This window comes from Myotis myotis, unplaced genomic scaffold (assembly GCF_014108235.1).
Source record: "Myotis myotis isolate mMyoMyo1 unplaced genomic scaffold, mMyoMyo1.p scaffold_m19_p_2, whole genome shotgun sequence".
NCBI lineage: Eukaryota > Metazoa > Chordata > Mammalia > Chiroptera > Vespertilionidae > Myotis > Myotis myotis.
The window spans coordinates 89,591,159-89,606,826 of record NW_023416324.1 but is presented as its reverse complement, the minus strand read 5'-3'; the positions used below and the strand labels follow the sequence as shown (position 1 = coordinate 89,606,826).

Here is a 15,668-nt window from a genome sequence, read left to right as displayed (position 1 = left end):
TTCTTGATAAAATTTATAGCTAAAAAGAAAAAGAAGAAAAACATGAAATAATCAGGTATAACACCTCCCAGGCTGTTGCATTAGGAGCCAGCCTCTGGTATGCAGGCTACCTGGCTCCACAAGGGAAGGGGGAGAAAGCCCTGATGTTGCATCTGCCGATTCCTCTGGTGAAAACACACCTGCCTTGGCTGACCAGCTAGCCACATGTCAGCTCACAGGAATCCACATGGCACACCACTGCCAATGCCTCGCCATGGTGCCATCTATAGATGCCATGATCAGAGCTCCCACCACAGCCCCTAACCAAAGAAAATAAAGACCAGCGCCTCCTCAACAAGTACCAGTAGATCTGTCTGTTTTCTACAAGAAATAGGAAATAGAACACCAAAATCTGAGTAAGAGTGAACATTAATGAAATATAATCTAGACTCACTGTGAACAAACCTGTCGATTCCATGGGGAGACTATTACATGGCCAGTCCTATTTCTCAGCATGTTGCTGAGCAGAGGCAGGTGGTTTACTGATGGCAGAGACCTTGTCTCTAATGTTTCCTTGCTCTCCAGCGTAGTAAGCAAGTGCTCCATTCACAGGGAAGCTCAATGATCCCAGCAGTGCCCCCAGTGAGGAGTTAACCAGGTGAAGAGCCACAGCTTTACAAAAGCATTAGGTCAAAGCCAGAGGTGAACCTGACCCAGATAAGCACCAGGACGAATCCCATGCATTTGACAGGTGCAAACAACCTTCATCTAGACTGAGCTGGAAGCCAAATGCCCGTGGAGCCTCGCCTTGCCCAGCTCTGGCCTCAGCCACAAACTTGGATCTGTCCCAGGTAAACTGGAAATTTCAAGGCTAGGCCAGGTATGACGCTATGCAGAAAGAGAGAGATGAGACCTGAATGCCCCACTTCATCCACACCGACAAAGCTAACAACATCCCATCCCAACCAAAGGGGCAGACAAAAAACCAAAACCACCACATCTAAACGAAAGGGTCAGCTAGCGGCCCTAGAGACCAGAAGCCACAGCCCTGCTAGGGAATGGCTCTGTGCTAGCTCCTCCTTGTCATGGAAACAAGGAAAGAATATGTAGAAGTAGATGTTCTGCACCTATGTGTCACATGTAGATAAAAGCAATGAATCTGTTAGCTTGTGGATTTATTGCATAAACATTTATTGAACCCTTACTATGTTCCAGTAAATGTGTAAAATGTTGAGGATAGAAAAGTAAAAAGCACAGTCTGGGCCCAGTCAGTGGTTGAGGGTCTATTCCCAGTCAGGGCACATGCCCACGTGCGGGCTTGATCCCCATTAGAGGCCATGCAGGAGGCAGCCTATCAATGATGTTTCTCTCTCATAAATGTTTCTAACTCTCTCTCTTCCTCTGTCTCTAAAAAGCAATAAAAACATTTTTTTAAAAAGCACAGCCTGGTTCTCCTGCATGCCTGAACTCCTCTCCCTGGCACGCAGGCAGGCTCAGTCCCTGCTTGACCGGGGGCTAGGACACTTGCTGGGTACCCGTGGGCATGCCAGTGTCCACGCATTGCAGAGCACGGAGCTAAGAGTCAGCAGAGGGTGGAGCCTAGAGGTGAAGCTGAAATTCAGCTGGACAGATAGGCCTCTTGGAGTTCAACAGAAACCCAGGCAGGAAACAGGTACCAGGTAGGAGGCAAAGGACTAGAGCTACAGCAGCCAAGGTGTCAAGTGGGTTGGGTGTGGGGTGGATGACGGCACCTGCAAGATTCCTGAAGTGGTAGAAGAGGAGCCTGCAGCCTCTCCTAGCTGGGAGGGGAGTTATTAAAATAGCCATCATTTGTTCGGGATTTCTCAAGCAATATTTCTGCAAATCTAAAATACAGTCTGTAGTAGCATCATTGGGTGTACCACTAAGAAGGAAATGAACCTTAACATGTTATGACACGCCACCATTTTAAATGATTCCAACCTCAGAAATGTGAAAATAATGCGTATCATAGAAATGATGAAATCTGGTAGTTGGGCATAGATATTGGATAAAATAGATGAGAGGAAAATGGACACTCACAGTGACTTCTCAGAACAGATCGAACAATGGCACCCTGTTTAGGATACACTTTAGTAACGGGAATCCTACAGAACCATGGAGGCAGGCAGGTTCAGCAAAAAGAAGGGAATGATGTAGTGGCCACTGGCTGACCTATCTCCAAGTTAAGACAAAGGAATCTGTCAGGAGTCTCAATAAGCTGGTAGCCAGAGACCTTTATAAACTTGGTCAGCATGTTCCATTCTTTTAGGCAGATTTCTCTCAAATCATATCCATCTGTAGGAGGAAACTTCCTTATAAGCACCGAGGCAGCTGAGCAGTGCTTTAGCTACATGAAGGCTTGTGCTCTCTGGTCCCTTTCTCTTTTTTATGAATTTATGTACAGATAAATTCATAGAAATTACACACACACACACACACACACATAGTAGTCCCCCCTTATCTGTGGGGTGTATTTCTAAGAGTTCCAGTGGAAGCCTGAAACCACATATAGTACTAAATTTTTTTCTATACATGCATACCCATAATAAAGTTTACAGCTTCTCTTTGGCACATCTGAAAAGCCAGCATCACTACTCCTGCACTTTGGGGACATTATTAAGTAAAATGAGGGCAACTTGAACACCAGCACTGCGATACCTCAACAGTTGATCTGATAACCAAGATGGTTACTAAGATGAAGATGGTGGACAAAGGCATGATTCACATCCTATGTGGGATGGAGTTGGATGGTTCAAGATGTCATCACGCTACTCAGAATGGTGCAAGATTTAAAACATAAATTGCTTATTTCTGGAATTTTCCATTTAATATTTTCAGACTACAGTTGACCACAGGTAACTGAAACTGTGGATAAGGGGGCATTAATCATATATATATTCTGATAAAAATGAGTGGTGATATTGCTCAACACCCATAATAAACCTGGGTGTGGTGGATAATGACCACAGGTGGGAGGCAGGCAGCAAAATGTTAGGTCTTGTTAAAGGGGAACGTGTGGGCAGAGCTGTAATGCAAGTTAAAAACAAAAAGACCAAGTGAGACCACTTTGATGATGAGCCTTGAAGACATGAGCTAAAGGATCATGAGGAAGGGAAGGAAGGGAGCCAGGCAGCGCAGAATACAAGAAGTCTATCACAGGGAGGCGACGGGCTGGAAAGCGCCCCTTGTCTGCGGCCCTGTCTGCTTTCCCTGGTCCCAACGACACGCACACGGATGAACACTGGCAGGTCTGCTCCCTGAGCGTGGAGCAAGGGAAGGAGGGAGACGAGGAGCTGCCAGGCAGGCTGCAGGCCCCTGGAGGACAGGCCCTGCCCCATGTTTCTCTGTGTCCCCCACACCCAGTGTGTCCTGCACCCAGCAGAGGCTCGAGGAGTATTTCTGGTTTTTCAGTGGAGGGCATTTCTTCATTACAAGGGCCTGCAGGGGTCTCACCTTCCCCAAGTACAAGGAACACAACTATGCTCCATTTAGCCTCAGGATCAGAGCTAGGAGGCCCCGGGCTGCTCTAGCTCACACCCCTCATTGTCAGAGGAAGAAACTGAGGTGACTGGATCCTGGGTGGACTCAGGACTCTGGCTCCTGGCTGCTGCTCTAGGCCACATGTTCCCCATGATTCCCTGATCACTGCACACCCGCTCAAGGAGAGTCCACACAATGGCTGGGAGTGGTGACGGGAACATCCTCGCACATAACCCTGAGCGTGCAGAACAGCAGGCCGCACGCACGGCTGCTGCTGGAGCAGGCTCCTGCAGACAGTGGTTTGCCATCGAAGATGTGCATTCCGATGGAAGTATCCGGAAGGAATCACAGAGAGCAGAGACTACGTTTGTCAGGAAAAATGAGGAGGGGGAGGTTGTGTCCTGAGCAGTTTCTCGCTCCCACGTCACCATTCTCCTCATTGTGTGCCACCTCCCTGGAGAGACCCTCTCCACGGGCCTGCGTCTGCTTCTCCTCAGCAGCTCTCCTCAAGGTCACTGGCCACCAGAAACGGATACACAAATACACAAATGGCAGCTGCTATAATGAAAGCTGGTGGCTGGCTCTGAGCTGGGGGTAAATGGTTTGAGGAATTATTTATGTGGCCCAAGAACTGCTGAGTTTAAATAAGCACTTAAATAGAATGTGTGTCAATGTCTGCGTGTCACCTCATGAGTGGTAAGCCCTAGCATGTCAGACACACACACACACACACACCACCTGCCATATCCACAGGGCTTTCCAGAGAGTGGGCAGTCACCAGTGTTTGCTGAACAGTGACTTAATTCATTTAGTGGAGGATTAAACGGCTGAGTGGATGGGTCAGGAAGAGATGCATCTGCTTTGGGAACTAGAGCTACAATTCGAAAAGTGGAGGCGGAGCTTCACTGCAAGGGCTTGAAGGGTGATGGCTGAAAACACCTGGGGGTCCAGTGCTGACGGAAGGTTCCTTTCAAGGAATAAACGACAATGCCTGCGAACAATGTGCCAGCCCTCTTCATCTGTGTCACTGATTGCACCCAGGAACTAAACATTAGGTGATTTAGAAAATATAAAAGAAAACACCTGTGTACTTGTTATTAAATGCTCTGAAGTGTGTGTGTATGCACATATATACACATACATACACACACATAATACACAGCATGTACTATATATACATTGTGTGTTATATATACCATATACTATGTATACCATACACACACATATATTTTCTATATGCCATATACACATATATAATTTCATTGGATATCATGATAGTGTGTGCACTTACTATTTCCAGACTATTTCCAGTATCCTCTTTTAAGAGATTTAAAATCCGGATACCGAAAATTAGTTTCCTGATTTATAACCACTTGAATTCTGGAAGAACTTCCCAAGTATATGAATTTTAAAAACCAAACTCTGGAAATCTCAGTATCTGATGGTTCCCTCATGTCAGCTTAACCTTAATTGTCTACAGCAAGTCCAATTAGGGGCCAATCTGATTTCCCCCTCATTTCATGTGATGAGGTAAGCTTTGGCAGGAGGATCTGCCAACACAAACCAGGGTGAAGAGGGAGAGGGCAGGACTGGGAAAAGGGTGGTGAGCTAAGGACCAAAGAGTGTAGCCAGCAGTCCTGGACCCGCACTCCCCGCGTGCCTCGCGTTTCCCTCCTCCTCACTGACCTGATAGGGTCTTTCTTCTGCTTCCCAGTATTCCTCTCATAGCATCAAAGTCTTCTTTTAAGGATAAACCATCTTGAATAGAGTGTAGAGTTTCTATAACTGATATTTATAATAATCAAATCAGGTATAGTCCAAAAAATAATAACTTGAAATCTACTTTCAAAGCAGATTCTCTTTTATCTCTATCTTTTCTCTATTGCGCTCTCTCTTTCTCTCTCTTCTCTCTCTCTCTCTCTCCTCCCTCCCTCCCTCTCTCATGTCCTTCTCTAAAACACACACATACACACACCCACACATGCACACACACACACACCCGCGCACACATGCATGCACACACATGCATGCACACACATGCACCCCTTCTCCCATGTGCGCGTCTCTGCTGAGCCAGCCTCCCAGGAACACAGCTCTTCTCGTGGCGCCTGGCAGGAGTCCTTTGCCTCCAGGGTCCTGCAGCCCCTGACTCAGTTGTCAGGACGCAGAATGACGGCAAAGGCGTGTACTCTCAGGAACACGGGCAGCTGCAGCCACGGGCATGTGGTACCAGGGCAAAGACGCCAGCAGAGCTGGCTCCACGTGAAGCACGCCCTGCCAAAGCCTTCTCTCTGCATCTCAAGGTCACAATAATAGATTATGAAAGAGTGGAAAAGCACTGCACAGAAAGTGGGCCACAGGGACTTTCCTCTGGGTGAGGAGGGAGAACAGCGCATGGACCATTTGAACTCTGAGAGGGAAGGGACCTTGGAGTGTGGGATCCTCCCACGGGCCAGCGTCTGCAACTTCTCCCCTCCCTGGGCTTTGAGAAAACATGATCCGGAGGCGACATGAAAGATGGGACAACTGGAAATTTCTTTCCAACGTGTTTTTATGGAGAAGAAATTCTATGACAACACTCATGTGTTTCACAAGAACCAAATACTTTTCTATCATGCTTCATGGTGGCTACTTTTTTTATCCCTTGCAAATTAAGGTGGGACAAATGTTCTCATAAAACAAACATTTCCTTGTCTTCAAAACCACTGACAAATAGTCCAGGCTAATGAATCCTTGCCGCTCCTCAAAAACATGGTCAGCCTGTTATTCTGGAGCAGCAAAGAGAAGCAATGCCTCAAGAGCCCTGACAAAACCGAGGCCCCAAAGGCTTAAAGTTGTGACACCCTAAACGATGCCATTGGGCTCCAAGGGACTGGGACAGCTGTAACTCAAAGAAAGAGTCTGTGTGTAATGCTGCAGTAACTATACTTCAAGTTTTTTTTTCTTTCTTTATTTTTTTTTTAAATATATTTTATTGATTTTTTACAGAGAGGAAGGGAGAGAGACAGAGAGTTAGAAACATCGATGAGAGAGAAACATCGATCAGCCGCCTCCTGCACACCTCCTACTGGGGATGTGCCCACAACCCAGGTACATGCCCTTGACCGGAATCGAACCCGGGACCCCTCAGTCCGCAAGCCGACGCTCCATCCACTGAGCCAAACCGGTTTCGGCTTTTTTTCTTTATTGATTAAGGTCTTACATATGTGTCCTTAACCCCCCATTCCCCCCCCCCCACTCATGCCTCACCCCCCTGGTGTCTGTGTCCATTGGTTAGGCTTATATGTATGCATACAAATCCTTTGGTTGATCTCTCCCTCTTCCCCCACCCTCCCCTACCTTCCCTCTGAGGTTTGACAGTCAGTTTGATGCTTCTCTGTCTCTGGATCTGTTTTTGTTCATCAGTTTATGTTGTTCATTATATTCCACAAGTGAGTGAGATCATGTGATAGTTATCTTTCTCTGACTGACTTATTTCACTTAGCATAATGCTCTCCAGTTCCATCCATGCTGTTGCAAATGGTAAGAATTCCTTCTTTTTTACCACAGCGTAGTATTCCATTGTGTAGATGTACCACAGGTTTTTAATCCATTCATCTGCCGATGGGCACTTAAGCTGTTTCCAAATCTTAGCTACTGTAAATTGTGCTGCTATGAACATAGGGGTGCATATATCCTTTCTGATTGCTGTTTCTAGTTTCTTGGGATATATTCCTAGAAGTGGGATCATTGGGTCAAATGGGAGTTCCATTTTTAGTTTTTTGAGGAAACTCCATACTATACTTCAAGTTTTGATTCAAAAATAAATAACTCAAGAACAAAAATAAAATTCCTCTATAAAAGGAACATTTAAAAAAAAATCCAAGCCAGCCCTGGCTGGTTTGTCTTAGTGGTTAGAGCATCAGCCTGCAGACAGAAGGGTCATAGGTTTGATTCCCTATCAAGGGCACATACCTGGGTTGCAGGTTCAATCCCCACCGCCAGTTGAGATGAGAGTGGGAGGCAACCAATAGCTGTGTCTCTCTCACATCCATGTTTCTCTCGCACGCTCTCCCTTCCTCTCTCTCTCTCCCCTCCCTCCCTTCCACTTTCTCTTAAAAAATCAATGGAAAAAATATCCTTGGGTGAGGATAATAAAATTAAATTTAATTTAAAAATCCAAGCCACACTCACTGGCTTGAAAATGTTGTAGGATCTTAACTTTTTCCAAGTGGTTTAGAGTGAAATCAGACCCAGGAAAATTCTCTGAGGGGACTCTGGCACTGGATTTTATTTCTGACACAATTGTTCCCACAGTTCAGCAAAAGGGTCACCACATTCCAGGATCATATCCTGGATGTAAAATGTCCAGGAGATAACCAGAATGAGAGTGGGAGACTCCAGCAGCTTTTCTAGCCGCCTATAAATTGGTCAGAACAGCTCTGCCTTCTGCCCACCCCAAATGCTTCTCCTAACCGTGTCCTCCTGGCATCTCCTAGTGGCTGCCAGCATTGGAAACCAGTCTTACCAGTTCCTGAGCCACCAGCCACCTTCTCTGAGTGCCTTAAGCATGGGCCCCTTTCCCCAGAGCCACCCGCAGGGAATTGCAAGGGTGTGTGCGGGAAGGCAACTCTGCAGGCCTGGTCAGAGGTACACCTCACCCACAGGAGAAGCCACTGAGTGGTCAGGGCTCCATGAGCGCCCTGCACTCCCACCGGCCCTCGGCTGGAAGAACCCGGGCCCTAAATCTCAACTGGGGTTTTCAGTTCAGGTTTTGCCTCCTGGTTATTTATCTTCCCTCAGCTTCAGGCAAGTCAACCTACAGTGCTGCTGTTCCCAACTCTTTTCGAAAGGGAAAATTATGATGACTTCCCGGTGATTCATCCTGGATGCTCCCAGCCAGCAGGCCAAGCACACAAGGCTGCATGGTGCCTGCTTCCACAGCTCACTGGAATCAGTGAGCCATGAGGATGTGGGGAATACCAGGACCAGGATCTCCTGGTATACTAACTCCTGTGTGTGGGGGGGGGGGGGGGGGGGCGCGGAGGGGTAGGGGGGGGCGGTACAAAACCCAGCTGTCAAGGAATCCAGCATTCCTGGCTCTGCCTGGAATCTCAACAAAGGAAGTGAGAAGGGGAGTCCAGACATCCAAAAACAGCTTCCATGAGATAAAATAAAGAATGCCCAATTTTTTCCTGTTTTTAATCTGCACCCAAGGATATGCTCATTAAATTTAGAGAGAGGGGAAGGAAGAAAGAGAAACATTGATGTGGGAGAGAACATTGATCGATTGCCTTCCACGGTGCCCTGACTGGGGATCAAACCCCGCAACCTAGGTATGTGCCTCGACTGGGAATTGAACTGACAACCATTTGGTGCATGGACAATGCTCCAACCAACTGAGGCACACTGGCCAGGACAGTTTTTTTTAAATTTTAAACGTATTTTTTCTTAATTACAAAATAACTGAACTATGTAGAAAAGAACAGAAATAATATAGCCAAGGCCCAGGCACACACCAATTAGTTTTAACATTGTGTCATATTTGCTTTAAGTCTTTTTCTTTAAAAATTTATATTTACATTTACATTTATTCTAGTGGCCCAGTGCACGGATTTGTGCACATTGAAAGGAAATTAATTAGAAGAAATATTTTAATATTGCTATTCATCCTTTCTCTATAATAGAAATGTCAACAAAAACAACCAAATTCATGATCGACAATGACAGATCGAAACACACATGTGCGACTGGCACCAGTGAGAGCTTTATATGTATCGTGCATGTGCGAATCAATGTTTATTTTTAAATTGCCAGTGCGCATCATATGTACCGGCTGGTCGGTTGGTCAGACAGTCAAACGGACAGACGGACAGTTGGTCACTTAGCCTTTTACATATATAGATTCATATTCATATTCATATTCATATAATATATATACACAATATAATGTCTATATATATAAAAAGCCAGTGACTGGAATGCTGTAACGGCTGGAACGACCACTCACTATGAAGCCCACTGCAGCCAGCAAACCAGCTGATGGCGGAGGGGGGCGGGGGGGGGGGTGGGGAGTAGGGCTGGCCGGCCAACCCCCCAGAAGCCCCTCCCCCCGTTGGCCCTGCCCCTGATCACCCCCACCCCACCCCAATAGGGCCAGGGCCAGCCGGCCAACCTCCTGTAGCCCCTCCTCCCACCTGGCCCCATCCCAGATCGGCCCCTTTCACACCAATTGGGGGTGGGGCTGACCAGCCAACCTCCCACGACCCCTCCCCCAGCTGCTGACCCCCAATTGCCCCCCCACACCCCAATTGGGGGCATGGCCTGACGGCCAATCTCCCTCGGCCCCTCCCTGCAGCCAGCCCAGCCCTGATGGCCCTGGGGTGGGCCGGCCCCAGCTCAGTCCCCACAGGACAGTGCTGTTTATTTTTCCTAGTCCCTTGTGCATGGTTGGTAATCTAGATCAGGCTCAGCTGTTGCAACTGACACTGTCACATGAATTCCCTGCTCCATCTCACATCCCGGCCTCCAAGGCTGGCTGGCCACTTTGCGAATGCAGCCACTTCCAAATCCTTGAGCCGCAGCCTCTGCCTCCCTCCCTTCCTGAGCCCCACCCTCCCCTTCATGTCCCCTGTCTCAGGCTGTTCACAGGCATAATTTGGCTCTAATTCCACATCCTAAGCATTTCTATGAATATAGGCTTTGTGGACTGTTTGTTCATGTGACATTAATCCCAGAGGGGAATCAAAGCAGCATAGAGGCCATTGCCCTTGTTTGCTTGGATTGTCTGCTGTAAATGCTCACGGCAGCCTGGGAGTTGAGAACCTTCTTGAATGAGCCTGGAACAGGGAATAAGTGGGCAGAGAGGAGTCAAATCATCTCCCTGAGATGCATGGCCGTCAGAGGAGGAGAAAGGCCTATTGCGATGTCTGATTCCACACCTCAGCCACGCGGAGCATCAGGATCCTGCACAAAGCCTGGTCCCCAGAGCTGGGCCGGGGAAGGTACAGTCTGCTATGCACAGCGGGGGCCATGAAGCTCCTCCCGCTACTTTCCTGAAGCACCGGGTCACTGATTTCCCCCAGTTGGTGTCCAAACGCTCAAGGGTTCTCTTTGTAGCCCTGTAGCTGAACAAGCCTATGTTGCTGAAAATGAAAATAAGAACAAACAGCACTTCTCTTTTCAGGGGGTGAGTATGCAGGGGCATCCCAGAGCCCCAGGCTTAACAAACACCATGCATGTTGCATTTCCAAGGAGGTCCCAAAGCTGGGGTGAGTGGATGGCAATATTGCAGGAGGGGAACACCCATGGGCAGGCAGTCAGGCCCCTTCCCCTCCTCACCCCAGCCCCAGAAATGTGTTCCTTCTTCGGCTTGAGAAACACAAGTCGTACACTTGTGCTTGTGGAGCAGCTTTCCCAGCCACCACGCAGGCCACAGGGCTGTGCCTGGCTGCTCCCTTGACTTTCCCGGGAAGGAAATGGACTCTGAGGAGGTAACACTGTGACGGGAACTGCAACTGGACCACTTCTCTCTCACACCCTGTTCACTTACAGGCACACACACTCATACACAGGCCGCACACACCCTCCAGAGCGTGATTCACCCGCTCGAGGTGGTTGGACGAGGTCCCGCTTCCCCCTGTGAACGCCGTTTGGCATACAAGCTGCCCTCTGCAGTGGGCTGGCCGGTGGGCAGGGTGGTGCTTGCGCGAACCTGCTTTTAATCAAATCCAGGCTTGCCGTCCGAAGAGCAGACAGCCACAGGGAACAGGAGTCTCCCTACCTGGCCACGGGGCAACACTTGTTTTGTCTCCTCTGGGCCACTGGCAGATGGAGGCCCCGGCAGGTGAGAGAGCGGCTTCTGGAAGCACAGAAACTGCGGCAGTGGACTAGGCAGCAGCACAGGCCCTCCACATCCCCAGCAGAGGGCCAGGAGGTCTGGGAGACAGCTTAGCATTCTCAGGGAGAACTATTCCAGAAGCCGGACAGTTTCCCCAGGGCAGCAGGGCAACCGTGGGGAGCAGGGCTGTGAACTCTGCTTCTGATTGCCAGGAGGACTGACCCTGGGTCTCTGGCGGCCCAGCATAGGGAGCAGAGAGAGAAAGGGCTGGAGGCAGGGGAGCAGTTCTTATTGGACTTCAAGACAGACAGCAGCCTTACAGAGATGTCCTTGAGAAGTCCACTTCCCGTAAAAAGGAGGTAGGGGATGGAGGGGAGGGAGAGGAGGAGAAAAGGAAACCTTCATTAATAACTAAGCTATCCAAGAAGGATCGTATCAAGATGTCTTTTTTTAAGAAACAGTAATAAGGATACCAACCAGATTGCCTTCTCGTCAAGCCCTACTCATCCCCAAATCAAATCCCTTGCCTTCCCTTTGCCAATTCTTAAAATCTTTACTTTTTTTGCTCAGACATCAGTAACTCTTACAAGGTGTATTCTGAATCTTATCTTAGTCCTTAAACCATGCCTGAGGGTGAGTGGTTGGGAGCCAGCTCTGTCCACACTGAGCAACTGATTGTCACCAACTTGTGCTGAGACCCGTTTCTCTAAGCCTGTGGAGGGGAAAGATGCCTGGTGTGTGACGGTCATCAAGTTCCCAGCCTGTGGCCTAAGGGGCTCTGTGGGTCCTGAAGCAACTGGAAGGAGTCCTGGAAGCCAAATTCCCACCAAATACCTTCTAAAGCAATCCATCCAATATGGTATCCATTAGCCACATGTGGCTATTGAGCATTTGACATGAGGCCATTGTGATATGCTGAAGTATAAAATATACAATAGATTTTGAAGATTTTGTATGAAAAAAAGAATGTAAACTATCTTATTAATACGTTTTTAGTATCAATCATATGTGAACTGATAATACTCTGGTACTATTGGGTTAAATGTGATATATTATTAAAATTATTGCCACTTGTTCTTTTCTTATTGCGGTAAAGTACACATAACATAAAATTTACCATCTTCACCATTTCTAAGTGTACAGTTCAGTAGTGTTAATTACATTCACATTTTTGTGCAACAGTCACCACCATGCATCTCCAGAACTTTTTTGTCTTCCCAAATTGAAATTCTGTACCCATTAAATACTAATCCCATCTCCACCCCAACTCCAGTCCCGGGCAACCACCATTAGTTTCTCTCTATGAATTTGACTACTCAAGGTACTCATATAAGTGAAGTCTTGCAATATTTGTCCTTTTGTGGCTAGCTGATTTTATTTAGCATAATGTCCTCTAGGCTCATCCATATGTCAGAATTTCCTTCCTTTCTAAGGTTGAGTCATATTCCCTTGTATGTATATACCATATTTTGTTTATCCATTTACCTGTTGTTGAACAGTTGGGTTGCGTCCAACTTTTAACTATTGTGTATAATGCTGCTATGAATATGAGTATACAAATATATCTTCAAGACCCTGCTTCTTAATTTCCAGAAGTGGAATTTCTGGGTCATATGGTGGTTCTATTTTTAATTTTTCAAAGAACTGCCATACTATTTTCCACAGCAGCTGCACTGTTTTACAATGCCCAAAGATTCCGATTTTTCCACATCCTTGCCAACACTTGTTAGTTTCTGGGGTTTTTGTTTCTTGATAGTTGCCATCCTAATGGTTGTGAGGTAGCATTTCACTGAGGTTTTAATTTGCATTTTTCATAATGATTAGTGATGTTAAGCATCTCTTCATTGGCCATTATATCTTCTATGAAGAATCATGTTTTCTTTTAGTTTTTTTAATGTGGCTACTAGAAAATTTAGCTACATATAAGGTTCACATTTCATTTCTACTGGGTAGCTCTAGTCTAGAATGAATAAAGGCACAACTATCACACAGGAATGTTTTGACAATGAAAGGAACCCTGATATTTGAAATGAAGAGAACCTTGTTCTAAGTAATGATCTCTAAGTTTCTTTCCAGTGATCATGTTTTATGATCTCTTTCTCTCTCTGCCCTAAGTACTTAAACTAGAGCTTTTATGTCAAAGAAGAAGATACCAGGAGCCATTCTCCCTTACAGTGAGGTGTCCCCTACATACAACCTGGGAGATTCAGAAAGTGGGGGGCCCTCTTGTCTCTGCAGAGTGCCAGCTCCCATGATTGGTGTGTTGGGGGGAGGGGTATCCAGAGCTCACTGATGCCCTGAATTGAGTATAGGAAGCATCCATGTCAGAAAATTCTGCTGGTAAAATTTTGCACCATCTGAGGGAAGAATGCCTAGGGTTGGGGATAGAAAATGCCGTTTCTGTGGAAACATCAACACTACTGATAGCTTCCTATAACAGACACTGATCCTGTTCCAAGGGAGGGACTTGTGCCACCAGAATCTGGTCCTTTGGTCTTAGGGGTGGAGACTATAAGTTTGTCCCACTGGGATACATGCATTCCTTGATTCTACAGCCATCCCACCCACAGAGGCTGCTACCAATAGATCCCTGGGAGTCATAAATCGTATCTAGTAGCAGGCAGTCATCTCTTCCCACCATTGAACAGTGATAAGAAAAGGGTGGTCTCCAAAATACTGCTACTTTTCATAAATGTCCCTATGTTTCCCGAGGGCACAGTATTATTAGTCCAGATTCCCTTCCCTTTATCTTACTAAAAACCTCACAAAGGCATGGCCCACCCACCAGGAAGGGGTTGAGCCCACAAATGCTGTGGCCTATGGCTTAATTTAAAAGGGGGAAAAAAGAAGAAATGTTGTGAAAAAAGCAAGAACTATGGTGGGGTCTATTATTTCTTCTTTCTAAGTAAAAGGAATAGGTTAAAGCATGTCTACCTTAAACAATAGTTATTAATATGGTTTTAAAAGAAAATAATGGCAATATTTTAATGCCAGATAACAAGATAGAGACCAGGGGAGAATTAAGAATTAAGTTAAAATATTAGGACCTGGTCACCTATTATGAAAAGATACTGTAAAGAATAATACTAGAGAAAATATGTTAATGTGCTGGAGGAAATACTGTGTAAACACAAGGCTTTATAATTTATGCATTAAATGCAACTTATATAAATTATCTTCACTTATCTAGATTTTTATAAATACAGAGAGATTTGATAACTTGGTAATAATGGCAACAAAGACCTAGACATTTCCTTTTATACCCAAAGTTCCTAATATCTCTGTAGTATAGTCCTCTAATGTCTATTATGTCAGTTTCCTTATCTGAAAAATTAAATTAAAAGTTGAGAATCATAAAAATGATGATTATGAAAGAACATATAGTTCATTATGCAAGACTTCCTAAGTGGGAGACTAAGAAAACAGTGATTTTCATAGGAAGAAATGAAAACCTATACAGGCCTGTGAAAGACAAAAGACAGGCTTTCCCACCCAATCCACCAGTGGAGATCATTTTCTAGGAGGCTTACAGGGAAGCTGTGGTGTAATATGCACCGTAAAGTTCATATTTAACGTACAGAACCTTTTCTCTACAATAAGTGGCATGAGGGTACGAGAGAGTTCACCAAAGAAAACAGAAAATAATACTGGAACCTCTGCTATTATGTGAAGAAAGTTTCCTGTAAGTAGCAGCCTAGTTCCTGGAGAGGAAAAAGGTGTGTATGTATGTATGCTTTTCGCTTCATACTCATAAAACTCTAAGGTACTGTGTGCTACTCTCCGTCTTTCCTTCCTTCCTTCCTTCCAAAAAAGGGGAAAGCATGGATGCAAGCAGCGCCTTCTCAGAAATCTGTAGGCTTCTGCCTCCAGTTCTGCCCGAGTTATTGAATGAGCCAGCTGGCGAGGGCTGCAGAAGCCATTCTCCTAGCATCGGAGGCACCTCGGCCTGAAGCAGGTGTGGTGGCGACACAGGCGGTTTGTTATGCAGGGTCAAGTTGGCACATTTCTAGCCCAGGGCTCTGCATAAATGTTTAGATTTTGTTTTCAGCCCCACGGTGTTCAACTTGTCAGCGTGAAAGGAGGCCCCTGCTTGCTGCATCCTTTGTCTCCTCTCATGGCCTGGTGCGGAGTCAAGAGGTGAGAGGAGAGGAGAAGGGAGGGTGGGAGGGGTCAGGAGAGGACGGAGGAGCGAGGATATTTTGCAGCGGTGTCAGCAATCCCCAAGAACTACTTTCCAGGCTCCTCAAATTCCTCCCCTTCTCTCTTCTCTGGGCTTGCCCTGCACCAGCAGTGGGAATCCTGCTTGTTTACACAGCTCATTATGCTGGCTTTGCAGTTGCTATAGCAACCACCAGGGGTCAGTTTATAG

The 15,668-nt window shown here is 46.4% G+C and overlaps 1 long non-coding RNA gene across 1 annotated transcript; it reads left to right on the top strand.

Moving 5' to 3' along the window:
- Positions 1–11,109: 11,109 nt before the first annotated feature.
- Positions 11,110–12,372, top strand: LOC118677316. The gene is made up of 2 exons (XR_004974370.1): positions 11,110–11,305; positions 11,913–12,372. It is a non-coding gene; the product is annotated as an uncharacterized LOC118677316 (long non-coding RNA).
- Positions 12,373–15,668: the final 3,296 nt, after the last annotated feature.